The following is a 13,293-nucleotide window of genomic DNA, read 5'->3' as shown; positions in this document are numbered from 1 at the left end:
CCTCGCAGTATATCAAACAGATGGAGTTGGATTAATAACTTTCTCCTCAAACACTACATTACTTTTTGCTGTTAAAGAGCTACACATGTAGAAGTGTTAAAAATTTTGCATGGAAATTACTTTGTCCAAGCCTCACAAATAACACATCTCAGACACTTGAGAGACTGAAGCACACACATCCTACCTGACCAACACGCCGCTTTCAAGTTTGACAAGCAGGAACAAAAATTTAATAAGCTAGCACAGAGCTATGGCTTCTAGCTCATTTTGAACATTCACAATACAAGAAATTCCTTGCCCGCACGACAGAACAAACCAATAATTGCCTCTTGGAGGCATGTGAAATTAGTCTGTGCTGAGCACTATTGCTTTCACTCCATGCAACTAGTTAGTTGGTGTAACTTAACAATCACCAGCAGTACAAAACCTTACACCAAAACTTCGCGTTTAGTTTCCCCTCCAACAGCTTCAAACGGGATTCCTTTCAAAAAATGACAGAGGAGAAAGTGGTCACCAAAACTGAACACGGCTACCTTAGCTCGGAGGTTCAACCGCAGATACGCTTAAGAGGTCAGATCACTAGCTGGCCCTTTTTTTTTTTTTTTTTTTTTTTTAAATGGACGTTCTTACGATAAACTTGTGCAAGGATCAAAATGGAATACAGACCTCTCCTATACAAGCTGAAAAACAGGCAGACCAACTCGTCATCTGGAGGGGGGAGAGGGGGCGGAGGGGAGGAAGAGAGGTGGCGGCAGCAGTCGAAGGCAAAAACTGCGACAGCATTTACAGGGGACTACAAGGGCGCGTTTTTATACAGAAATCTAACAGCTATCTTGAAAAAGACCGGCCAGGCGCTAACGGACATTCCAGCAAACAAGGTGAAAGACAAACAAGAAACGGCAGACACAGGCAGCGCCGAGCCTCAAGATCTTTTGATTAAGTAAAAGATACTACCTCCTTTAGGACTTTCTGATTTTCCCGAGAAGTTAATTATACTCGCAGGGTCAGCAATCGTTTTGGAAGGGAAGGAGCTGAAGCAGCAGAGCCACGGAGTCGGGCAGTTTCAGTTCAATACCTTCTCCGACCGAACAAAGAAACTTCTGTGTCTGAGCAGCTTAGAAACTTTCGGTCTCCCCAGACTCTTTCCTCAGCCTCCATGAAACCAGCGACTACCTCCACACAAACAGCATTTCGGCGAGAGGAGGAGAAACACAAAAGACGGCTAAACTATGCAAGGCGGAAAACACCGAAAAATAAAGGCCAAAAACAGGATATCAAAATGAAGCGTGAACTCCTTCCTTTTTCCCCACCCCCTTCAGCAGAGGAAGGATTTTTTTCTGTTGTCGCTGCCGCTGCTGCTCCCCGAGCCGTCTCCATTTAATTTACCTTGTCTGTCGGGCGTCTAAACCAGATCCAGCAGGCGGGAGCTTCTTCCGACCCCACGGAAATATATTAAATCCAATCGAGTTTTCTTCTCCTTAAGGGGGGGGGGGGGAGGATAAAAAGATGCAACAGCTTTCGGCGAGGACGGGGGCGTTCGCCGAGCGGAGCGGAGCGCGCGACGTGCGTCTGCACGGGGGGAGGGCGGCCGCGGAGCCGGGCTCCTCCCGGCCCCCGCCGGCGGCGGCGCCGGGGTCTGCCCCGCGGGCGGCCCCCAGCCGCGCCGGCCCCGCCCGGCGCCGCGACCGCCCGGCAGAAACGACGCCCGGCCGCGAGACCGCAGCGCCCCCCGGCACCCAGCCGGCCCCGGCAGCGCAGCGCGGCCCGGCCCAGCCCGCCGCCGCCCCCCACCCGCCGGCCTGCCTGCCTGCCTCCCCGGCGCGCCGGGCGCCGCCGCTCCGCCCCCAGCCCCTCACCCGGGGCCGCGCTGCTCGGGGGCGGCCGCTGCCCCCCACGCCCCCCCGCCGTCGCCAAGGGCAAGAGGGGAGCGGGGCGGCCGCCTAGCCTCACCTGCCCGCCCGCCGCCGCCCTCTCTCCCCGCCTCCTCTCCCACACTTCCCCCTTCTCCCGCCGCTTCGGCCTCCCGCCCCCCCCCCCCGCCCCGGCCTCGCCAGCGGCGCCCCGGGGAGGCGGCGGAGCTGTGGGGAGGGGGAACGCCCCGCGGGGCACAGGCGGCGGGGGCGGTAAACGGGGGGAGGCCGCCGCGCCCCTGCGGCTGCCGGGGGAGGCACTGCGGCGGGGGGCGGGGCGGGAGCCGGAGCCGGCGGGAGCGGGAGGCGCGGCGCTCGCGCCCCCCGGGCCGTGACGGATAGGGGGAGGGGACGAGGGAGTAACGCCACCGGGGCCCGCTGCCCCCCCGCCCCGCACCGGTGTGGGGCTGAGCGCGGGAGGCCGCGGCGCAGCCAATCCCGAGCCAGGGGCTTCGTGAGGGACGGGCGGCCGCAGCCAATGGGGCTCGGCGGGGGGCGGGAGCGGGCTGTGGAGGAATGGGGCGCGGGCGCGGGCGGGGGCTGGGGGCGCGGGCGCGGGGTCAGGGGCCGGGGCGGGGCGAGGCGGGAGCGGCCGCCGAGGGGGCGTGTCCCGTGCGCGCGGAGATACGCTCCTGCTTCTGCCCCGGCGGCGGCCTGCAGCGGGGCCGGGGCCTGCTCCCGGTCCCGGTCCCGGTCCCGGTCCTGGTCCTGGTCCTGGTCCTGGTCCTGTCGGGGGGGCCCCTGCGGTAGGGTGCAGGTGCCGCCGTTTTATCCCCGCGGTTTTGGCGTAGTTCGCCTGCTGCAGGGGCACGTCGGTTGCCCAGGCAAATTCAGTCCTGGGTGATGAAAAAGTTTCCTCGGGCGTCAGCAGCTCAGCTTCCTAATTTAATAATTGCCCATGTTATATCCAAACCTCTGGAACGATTGATCACGTATCAGGCGTCCATCATCTTCGGCGCGTGGCCGTCCCAGCCGCTGCCGCCCCATCGCGCCTCGCGCCCAAGCTTGCGGTTACCTGGAGCGGGGGGAGCAGACACCCCTGGGGGAAAAACTAACGACCTCCACCCAAACATGGCGCTCGGAAAGGTTACGCTGAACTTCGGTGCAAACAACAGCAATCAAAATAATGCCACGCATACGTAGTCACGGTATTCCACATACACCCCGGAATACTGTTGTGTTTTCTCTTGGAGTCTTTCAAGACCCTCTGTGCAATCTGACGGCACTGAAAACGCTGCTGGCTGTAACACAGTCACGTACAAATGCGCGTGCAAGGCAGCCGGTGGCTCTGCTGCAGGTCACGCGACTCCAGTGCTGGTGGTGTTGGACCGCAACAGTACATGGGTGGAAATGTTTTTCTGTTTAATTTCCTTGATTGTCTGAAATGGGTATTTGATAACCTATTGTGTACGCAATATGCCATTTTAACAGTCCTGGAGCCTGGGGTTCTGCTCGGCCACAAAACAGCGCACGAAGCTGACAGCAGGGTGGATTTGTACATGCTGCTCACCTTATGCTCCCTAATTGCATGCTGCAGAGACCACGTCTAAGGACAGAGGTAGTTTTGTTTCCACGCCCATTTAATCCCTGGCTTCTCTACCGGGACTGCCACCAACTAAGCTGGGATAGTGCTTTAGTACGATAATCTGTTTACTGAGAAATAGACAAAAGGCTAAAAAATGCCATTTTACATAAGCCGTTGAACAGCAAAGGAAAATGGTATGTCAGGTCAGTATTGACCTGCATTGACCTGATTTTAGCATACAACTAGATGTGAAAAGTCCTTTAAACCCTCACCAGTCCTTGAAAGTAACTCCGGTTGGTACTTCCTGTTCAGGATCGTTAGTTGCTTCATCCAGTTCCTTACGGGGCTTTGGATGAAGAAGGTTTAATCTTCAGCAACAAAACATACAGTTGATCACATTCGTAGAAGTCCACGATGTTTAACAACACTGTTATTTATTGAAAACTTCTTGTCTGTCTATGGGAATCTTATGTTTGAGTACCCAATTTGTATCCAGATACAGAAAATAAGCATGCATTTCTACTAGGGTAATAATATTCACTTATTGCTTCTTTACTTTTCTATGAATCCTCTCTCCATCTGTACAGAACATACAGTCCTCTTTGGGGATTACATCTATGCCTAGATTGAAATAATTAAACTAAATTAAATGCAACCATCAGAGTTTGTAAAAAATAAAATTGTATGCGTATATGTATTTCCCAAGACATTAAATCACTTCCATTTCTTCTTGTTCAGATAAGCCATTTTCTTCAAATGAGTCAGCTTTGGACTAAGGCCAGGTATGAGAACTTCACCCCCACTGACAACAGATTTAAAATTTCTCACTATAGTGCACTGCACTGGTCCTATAATAAAATTACTTATTGTTTTATCTCATGCAAACAATTGATCATTCCTGTCTAATACCCAATAATGTATCCTTATCATAGTTAATATGAATGGCTCTCTGTAACTGATGTCCTCCATCATGAACTCTTCAAGGCACCTCTTTTATGCGTGAATTATCATAACTTTTTTAATCTGAAAATGTCCTTTGGCAATGTTTACTGCAAATTGCCCAATGCATTTATTAATGCAGCAGGGTAATAGATGGGTGTGGGTAATTTATAGCAACTGTTGTTCCCATGGTAAATCTATCATAACGTTAGTTTCAAGGTAAGACATTTCATTTACAGTTTTAGCCATCAAAAATAAAAGCCTAGCCAAAGTCTGCTAAAACTATAGCTGGCTAGACCACAGCTGCTGAAGACACTTTACATAGACAAGATACAACTATCTATACAAATTAAGAAAATACCAGGATTTATCCCAGGGATTTAAACGTGCTATAAATATCAAGACAGTATTTAGATTACAGCTTCAGCAGAGTCCCCAGCAACATTAATTCCCAGAGTTGCTATCCCAGTTACTAAATAATTACAGATTAAGTGCACAAAGTACAAAATACAGAGTTACATAATGAGTCTTTCAAGTGAGACTACGTAACTGATCCCACTGAAAGTTTAAATTCTTTATGCACGATTTCACAGTAGACGCCAAGACCAAACTCCTCTCATTCAAATTTCTATTTTTATATTTGAACAGGAACACTAGTAAATACTGCAACAACATGCAGCTAAACTGAAAGAACAGTTGGTGAAACAGCCGCCTCTATGTCCCTTGCGAGAGTTCAATGGTCTGAACAACGTACGCATAGTTTTTCAGAGTAACAGGGTTTAATTGCTGCTTTTCCCTATTGTTACTATTGTTGTTTGTTACGTTCGTGTGCTTCCACTTTTCCAAGAGCTAGATTGAAGGGCCTCCAGGGTAAGCGCTTCTGCTTATTAAATGCTCAGGTAGTGACTTGAATGGTGGATTTTAACCTGATTTGAATTGGGACTTCTGGACATCATTTCAATATAAATATTAAATAATAATTACTGGAAGTAATAACTGCCTGAAAGACATAAAGAGACAGTAAGTAATCTTTTCTTTAACAAGTATATGTTGAAGTTTATTTTAGATACTCCATAATATAAATTTGCACATTGTCCATTCAAAATGTCTTACTGTAACATTTTCTGAATTGACCTGATTCACAGCTGGATTATACCACATTTATGTTCGTGAAATCATCACAAAACTGGTATAACTCAGTGGCAATTAAGTCTTAGAAGTTTATTGTTATGAATTCCTAAATGCATAATGCCTGTCTACTATATTGAAAGAGAAGCGAGGTAAACAACCTCTGTTCAGTCTAACTTTGATACAATCCCAAATTTACACTGGTTAAATATTGCATTACACCATACAAAGTTTTCTCTGTATTTGGTTGCATTATTTTTCAAATAGTAAAATCAAACAGAGCGATGAACGTAAATGTATTGTGTGACTAAGTTTTGGAGTATTACGCAAGTACTAATAGAAAACCTTTGTAACACCACAACCTATTTTGTATATGCTGTGCTCTAGAAATGGTTAGGAATGTTTTAGAGTTATTTTTAAACATTTTATTGTGACTTTTTGTTTGTATTTCTCTTCCTTGGTTACCATGGGTGAGCTCCTGAATTCTGACTGAGGAACACTTGGCACAGCGTTTCACATGGAGGAGAAAAGACAAAAAGGTGGTGTTAAGGCACCTTTACTCTTGCCTGATTTGGACTGCTTTGCTCCTGGACAGTCTCCTTAACACTGACTTTAAGCTGTGCTGCAGACTCTTAGCCTAAGAGTCTGTTTTGACAGCTGATGCCCCCACATAAATCTTGCGCTGGTCAAAACAAACAGCAAGGAATGAAAATGCAGCCATGCCGTGTGAGGACATGGACATCCACGGGTCGCAACCATCAGTCCTTTGCTCGCAAGGTCCTGTAGAGCTCCTTCTGGCCACGCGGCAGACAAAGAGCTAAACATGAAGTTGGCAGAAAGAGCCAACTGTGAAGTTGCCTAAAATAAGCCATATGCTCAGTTTTTTGCCTACGCATTTTGCCTATGCAGCGACAATCATTTTGGACTGCCTTTGGTAAGGTTTGCGGATCCAAAAAGGGTAACAATGAATGCTGCTGAGGATATTTGTGTCCAAAAAGCAATCCTAAAATAATACTGTACCAACTTCTAATCAGATCTGGAATAGCTTTTCTGTAGGAAATCAGTTATGCTAGCTCTATACTAGTTGTATTTCTTTTCCACGGTCAGTAATTGCTGCTGCATCCTGTAGGAAAACTATCACTCCTCTATCTCTCCACTGGTAGGAAAGAAGAATTTCTGTGGCAAGTTTGTTTAAAATGAATTATGGTGGGTTTTTTTAAGCTGATGAAAACCCATAAGAATGTGTTCTGGAGTAACAAGTTGGTGAATAGGTGATGTGTAAATAGACGCTGTAAATGTTATCACAAGTATCAGTCCAGAATTATTCTATACAGGCACATTTATGATGATACCCATCATGCTAACCATTAAATAAATCCATATTTCTCTAATTGTAGGGTGAATTGCATTTATTTTACATTTTATGGCTTCCTTATCTCTATTCTGACCATTAATTTTTCTTAGAAGGGGCTAACACTGTCAATACAAATCTCTTAGTAGTTTTTAGCAACACTGCTGTATATGTGCACACTTAACAAATTCCCTACTTTTTCCTTGTCATCTTATTTTCTGTGAATAATGTCAGTCATGTGAAAATGAAGACTAACAATACGTGAATTCCAGGCTTCAGTGTTGGCTCGGTGATATTTCAAGTTCAATTTCTTATGGGCTATGATGTTTGGAACCACAGGTTAAATCCTTTTGAAGCAAGATGATGCAGACAGTCCAGTGAGATGAACTATCCATCCTGTCTCTAGGCCTGTTACACTAATAGATTGTACCTTAAGGAAAGAGGTTTTGATTTGTAAAAAAGCTGCCGTGGAACATTCTTAGGAGAGTTCAAAAACCAATCCTTTCGATTGTCCTCCATCAGCAAAATAGGGTTCACGAGAAAAGATTACTTTCGTTTGGGGAAAATAATAGTTTTTTTCAGAACCTGTTAAAACAGTTGTAGATTTTTTTCATTATATAAGAAATTCAATTTTAAGTGCAATTAAACAAGAATCAGTTTGTCTTCTCTGTTTCTCTTGTTTATGAAGTCTTCAGTTCTGTCTCTTTAGTTATTTTTTTCCTTTTCTTCTCCCCATTCAACAAATACAAATGACAGAGTTCTAAGTGCTAAGAAATGTTCTCCTTTTTTAAGTATTTTATCCCTTCTCCTTTGAACAAACAAAATAGAAAAGATTGCACTTGTATGACTAGCATAACTGAAAACCATTACAGACATTTTTAATTTTCCTTTGGCAAGAATGGTTTCAGAGTGGCTTTTTACAATCTAAAATAGACATTTTTTCAGTTATATCTGCCCTAAGTTCTAAGGCATGGTAGTTGCAAACAATAAAACTAAAGTAATATTTTTAATGTTTTAATTCACAGGTTTCATCTACTGGTTTCCTCCATCAAATGGGTATTTTAATACAAGCCTTACATGGCAAGTATGAGTGTTATGCTGCATCAGTAAGGAAATAGTGACTTTCCAGGCCACAGAGGTGAAAAAGTTGTATATTAACTCTTTTCCATGCCTGCAAACAAGTAAAAGCTCTCAACAGAGAAAGTGACTTTACCACATGCTTTGAGAAGTGCACTTTAGTCTAGAGCTGTAATTACTTTTTATTATGATTTCTATAAATAAAATCTTCTAAATATTTTACTTCGTTAAACTAAGGTTGCAAAAATGCATAGATTCTGATTAACCGTGCTATTAGCAACATAGCAGAGTTTACAACTGAGCATCATGACGGCATCAACTCAACACATTTTCATGAACATATTTCCAAGTGTTGTGATTAGATAGTGTACATTCACATTAAATGGACACACAACTTCGGCAAGAAAGCCTTCCTTTGAATTTGCACAGAAAAGATTTCATCAAGAAAAGAAATAGCCTTGTTCTTTACTCTTGGTGAGACAAATCCACTTAAATTTAAATACAGGTGGCACAGAAACCTCTCAGTTCATGCAAAAATGTTCGGTGTAAAATACAGTTGCTGTTAATGAGGCCTTTAGGGTCTTTTTTCCAACCTTCATATAGTGGTCTGTCTTTAGCTGAAGTTAAAATTTATTGTATTATTTCCCTCTTCCTCCCATACCCATTCCATTTCCTGTAAAAGTAGGAGAGAAGGGTTTCAATTAAAAGTTTATCTCGCTTCTGTGCATTTTGAGAGTACAGTTATGATTCCATGACCTTTACACTGTGTGATATAAATGAGACAAGGTTTGTAGAAGAGGTGATATCTTTAATTAGGTCAACTGATAGAATTGGAGAAAACAAACAAGCTTTTTGACTTGACTGACATCCATTAATCAGATCTGACAAGTAGCAAAATCCAAACTAAATACAAGTGGGACGTGATTGTTCTTAGTATAATAAAATTATTTTCATGAGTTAAACCACTGGAGAGAAAACAGTTGCTAACATGAATGTACAGGGATGAACCAGCAAGAAAACTGTGAGCTTTAAAAACAATGTCGCTACTGAGTCCACCATTTGTTTATCCACCATTAAGAACTTAGTTCCCAGGATTATTTTTTAAACATGACTTGTGGGTCCCCTGTGAGCACCTGGACTGTGCAAGAGATGGAATATTTTCTTTATGAAAAAAATATTCTACTCTCCTTTGCTGTGTTTTGTCCTTGGTCAGTTATCTGTCTGAGTTCATTGTAGTGAATAATGGTTGATTAGTTTCATGCACGTAATTCTCATGAGGGTATACGATGTGTTTAGTGTAATATATCACGTTTTTAAAAGTGTATGAAGAAGACCCATGGAAATTAATAGTTCTTTTGGGCACTGACATCAATTATGTTAAATACATTGGTATTCATGAATTTTGCATTTGCTGCGCCAGCAAGGTTTGGTTCTAATGAGTGTTAGTACAGGGGAAATCTGCTTTGGATTGTGAGTTTAATACTGGAACTGTTGTTTGAAAAGAGAGGTGGGAAAGGGCTCCAGGAAGTAATATTTTTCCTGCCATTACTGGTATGAGAGACACATTTTAAAATATTTTCAAACTTTGGTTGCCCCACCCTACCAATTTGCACAATTCTTCACGAGTAGCAGCCACCTTCATCTGAAACCCACCAATTTAGGTGTATCAGCATTGTATTAAATGAAAGAAACAATCATACTGCTTTTCAGTTCTTTCTTTACCTTTGACAGAAACCATCTTGAATTAAGCCACTGTACAACCAAGTGGCCTTTAGGAGAGAAATCCTCAAAGATGTGAATATTCATAAACTGCTTTTTAAGACATTCACATGTTAAATGGCACTATCCTTGTCAGGCTGTTCAGCATTTTAGATCTGCACAGACGTTTTCTTATGCCAACTCTGAAGAAACAGGAAATTGTCAGGGTATGGTTGCATTCTTTTTCATCACATATCTATTTTTACTATATGAGCTATTTTGCCTGCAGTTCAGCTGTGTATTTATATTGCAATACAGCCATTAATAAACAGACTTGGGGGGGGCAGGGGGGGAAGCGGAGCGAGAGACACACACACACACATCAATCTGCTAAAGCCTAAATCTGAAATATGATATATGAGACATATATCTATATAAATCATATATGTGGTGTGTGTATATATATGCACAAATATTTAAGTGATAAGCATTCACCCTTATAATGTAAAACACCTGTGACGTAAGTTTAATTCGTCTTTAATTTTAAGGCAAATAAATGTCAATAAAAATATATGGACACGAGAGCTATGTGAATCACACATAGGTTTGGAAAAAATGAGTGACATCCCAGAAAGTTAGGTAATTTAACAGGCATGCTGCAGCCACAGAGATTTAAAATATAAAGACCTGCTTTTTCAAATGCAGAGATACTTTTCATATGAGTAAGCTTATTGCCTTCAGTGAGATAGCTAATAGAAATAAGAGTTGTACACCTGACTAGATCTGTGACCAAAGAGCTTATTTACACTGAATCAGAAAAGTACACTAAATCTACGTACATTGAAACACCTTAATTTCATGTGATACAGTTTTAGTACGTACTAGCTGTTGAGATAACCTAAAGCCTATATACTCATTTGAAGCTTATGAAATGAGACACGTGTAATGTTCTACTGAGCTACTGCCTTCCTGCCCTTCCCAAGCTGAGACTATCCTGGAGGGGTTAGGAAGGTAAGAAAGCCCCTGTTGGGCCCTGAATTCTGCTTCCTCATTACAACGCTGGGGACTCACGACACAGCACTGCAAGCTCTTTTCACCTCCTTGCTCCACAGAAATCAGATACAAAGCTTCAGAGAGCACTTATGGACCCTCGTGACAAACACTCCCCTCATACAGTGCAACGTGGAAGGAGCTCAGTCCTTGCTGAAATGAGGACCACATCTATCTCTGGCTGCCATAGACAACTTGCCATGCTTGTCCTGCTGCTGAGCTGGTTAAAAATAATGATTTCTCAGCAAATACAATAGTTTACTCGCTCTCAGATGTTCAGTGGAAAACATTCCTTTCTTTCCCGTTCTCTCCTCCCCCACCACACACATTTTCTCTTTCCTCACCTCCCCCTCAACTGATTGAGCTTAGAAGGGAGAAGTCCTGAAAATCTCAGTACTGGAGCAAACAAGGCAAAGCTCTCTGCCATCACCCCTCACCAATAAAAAAGAGGCACGAGCCACTGTTAGCTACTGAAATTTTGAATAACCAGGCTTCCCTGGAAACTGGAAACATTTTTTAGGGGAATAAAAATTGAATTTAAGATGCCAAAATTATTATTTGACAGCTTTCTTGTCTCTCATTCCAACACTGAAAGCGATGCCTTCCTGGTCATATGGGACTATGCTTCCAGAGGAGATTAGACTGCTTCTGTTCCACCATGTTTAGGAAATGTCCTATGAATTCTTTCTTCCTATAATGATTGTGTGAAGAGGGAAATCACCTGGAGTGCAGTGCTGCATTCTGTCTTCTATTTATGGGACTGCAATAAAAAGGGGAGTGTTTAGCCACTACTGAATACTGACAACCTTCCTCTCTTCCTGGAGCTGAATGAAATAGTTCAGCTGACCTTCAGAGGAGGACCGTCCTTTGAGGGGTGAAAAATAGAGTGATAAACAGAGGTGTTTCGGTCCCAGGCGAAGAAGAGTGCTGCCTTGGGAAGTGGAAAGTAAGTCCAGGCAGACCATGGTGGAATGAGTTGGAGAAGAGGCCACTTCTACCACATCTGAATATCATGCAGGTGCCCCAACAGTTGCTTTACTTTCTTACGTGTGAGGTAGATAAAAGTACTGGCAAATTCCAGTCATGCTGCCTGTGTATACAGGCTTCTGGAAATGAAGAAGAAAAAGCAGATGTTTGTTCTCTTGTAAAGGAAGGATCAGCACTCTGAAAACTGTGGGAAGGATTCTTTAGGAAAGAAATGCAAGTAAAGATTTTATTAAGAAGGCTACCGTGTAGGGAGGAGCTGCTGACACTGAGAAACATGAGGAGTAATACTTCGGAAGTAATACCTGTTGGTGACTACAGAGGAAATGGATGTGAGCAGTTAGAATGTACTCTCAAATTAATGTAGAACTGCGAAGAGATGAAGGAGATTAAGTGAAAACAAATATTATCAAATAGAGCAGAAGGATATCCAGTGGTCTTCTCAAAGCCTTGGGATCACATAGAAGCAGTTGAAAAAGGAAATGAAAGGAGGTGAACTAATTTTCAAAATTAGCATAGTCACATATGGCTGGGAAAATACAGGCACTCTGCAAAATCATTCAGCAGCATAAGCAGGGAAGTGCAATTAGGGTGAACACCATGCTAGGCAGAAAGCTGCCATGTCTGTTTTCTTACTGCAGTGGCAACAGTCATACCACCCTTTCATCAACTAGTCTGTCTCTCTCTTCAAGGTAATTTGCTTTTTTCTCTTATGACTTTATTGAAGAGCAGAAGTGATGGTCTGATGGAAAATGAGGTAAAGACAAACAAAGGACTGGGAGAAGGGAGAATTCACTAAGTCTGTGGGTGAAGAAGACTACAAAGGAGAGGGAGGTTAGTAAATGAAGGGATAGAGAGGAGGGAAGGGTAAGGAGAGGACAGAAGAGATGGAGAGGTAATAAAATACCAACTCTCAGCCCAGTGCATCACTCCAAAAAGAAAACCCCAGACCTATGCAAATATCACACTCCACTTAATGAAATAAATGCATACGTAACATCAAGTCTCTGGAACTTCTGGCAAAAGATCTAAATGGGATTTCAGCACTTTCCCATTTTCAGCCTTACACTGCTCTGCCAGAGCCTTGTGGTTGTTTACAGCCACTTGAGGATTAAAGACTGAATATGTAATAGAGACTTTTGAATAAAAGGCTAGAACCTAGATCCAATAAGCGTATTTTGGCATTTAATTCCATTTGTTTTAGGGGAAGTAAGATTCCTAAATACTTCCCCTGATCTGGGCTGGATTTCTTGCTCACAAAAAGGACAGTTACAATGGAGGCCCTAGGACTCTGTTAATTTATCCCACTTGATAATTCTCATCACAGATGCGGGAGGAATCAACTGCGTCAGTGCCATAGTGCAGCAAACACAACCCATCTAAATTAATGATGTTGTGCTTGTAGTTAGTAAGATACACTCAGAATATTCTTTTTTAATCCAGTGCCCAGTTTGAAGAATTAACCTGGGATATATTTTAGTTGTTCTCTAATGCTTGAAATTAATTAGTCAGGTGTTAAATATCATTTTTGTTTGCTGGAAGTACAAAGCTGAGACATCCAAATGAATCATATCGCACACAACTATTTTTTTTATGTAACTTGCAGGCTTTTAGGTGACTGAAGTACTAAA

General features: G+C 43.3%; 1 protein-coding gene across 8 annotated transcripts in view; it reads right to left on the bottom strand.

Annotated features, from left to right (window-relative positions):
• ERBIN (erbb2 interacting protein) overlaps positions 1-2,149 on the bottom strand; it is a 124,740-nt gene extending 122,591 nt beyond the window's left edge. For 3 of the 8 annotated variants that reach the window (XM_087759878.1, XM_087759874.1, XM_087759879.1), the window contains exon 1: positions 1,387-1,721. The gene's annotated coding sequence lies outside the window, so the exon portion shown is untranslated. Of the gene's footprint in view, positions 1-954; positions 1,337-1,386; positions 1,722-1,950 lie in introns of those variants that run through there. The other 5 variants (XM_087759876.1, XM_087759880.1, XM_087759882.1 and 2 more) reach the window with 4 other exon arrangements.
• Positions 2,150-13,293: the final 11,144 nt, after the last annotated feature.

The sequence above is a fragment of the Nipponia nippon genome, unplaced genomic scaffold (assembly GCF_047370975.1).
Source record: "Nipponia nippon isolate SJK-2023a ecotype South Korea unplaced genomic scaffold, ASM4737097v1 scaffold_20, whole genome shotgun sequence".
Lineage (NCBI taxonomy): Eukaryota > Metazoa > Chordata > Aves > Pelecaniformes > Threskiornithidae > Nipponia > Nipponia nippon.
This window is presented reverse-complemented; position numbering and strand designations above follow the sequence as displayed.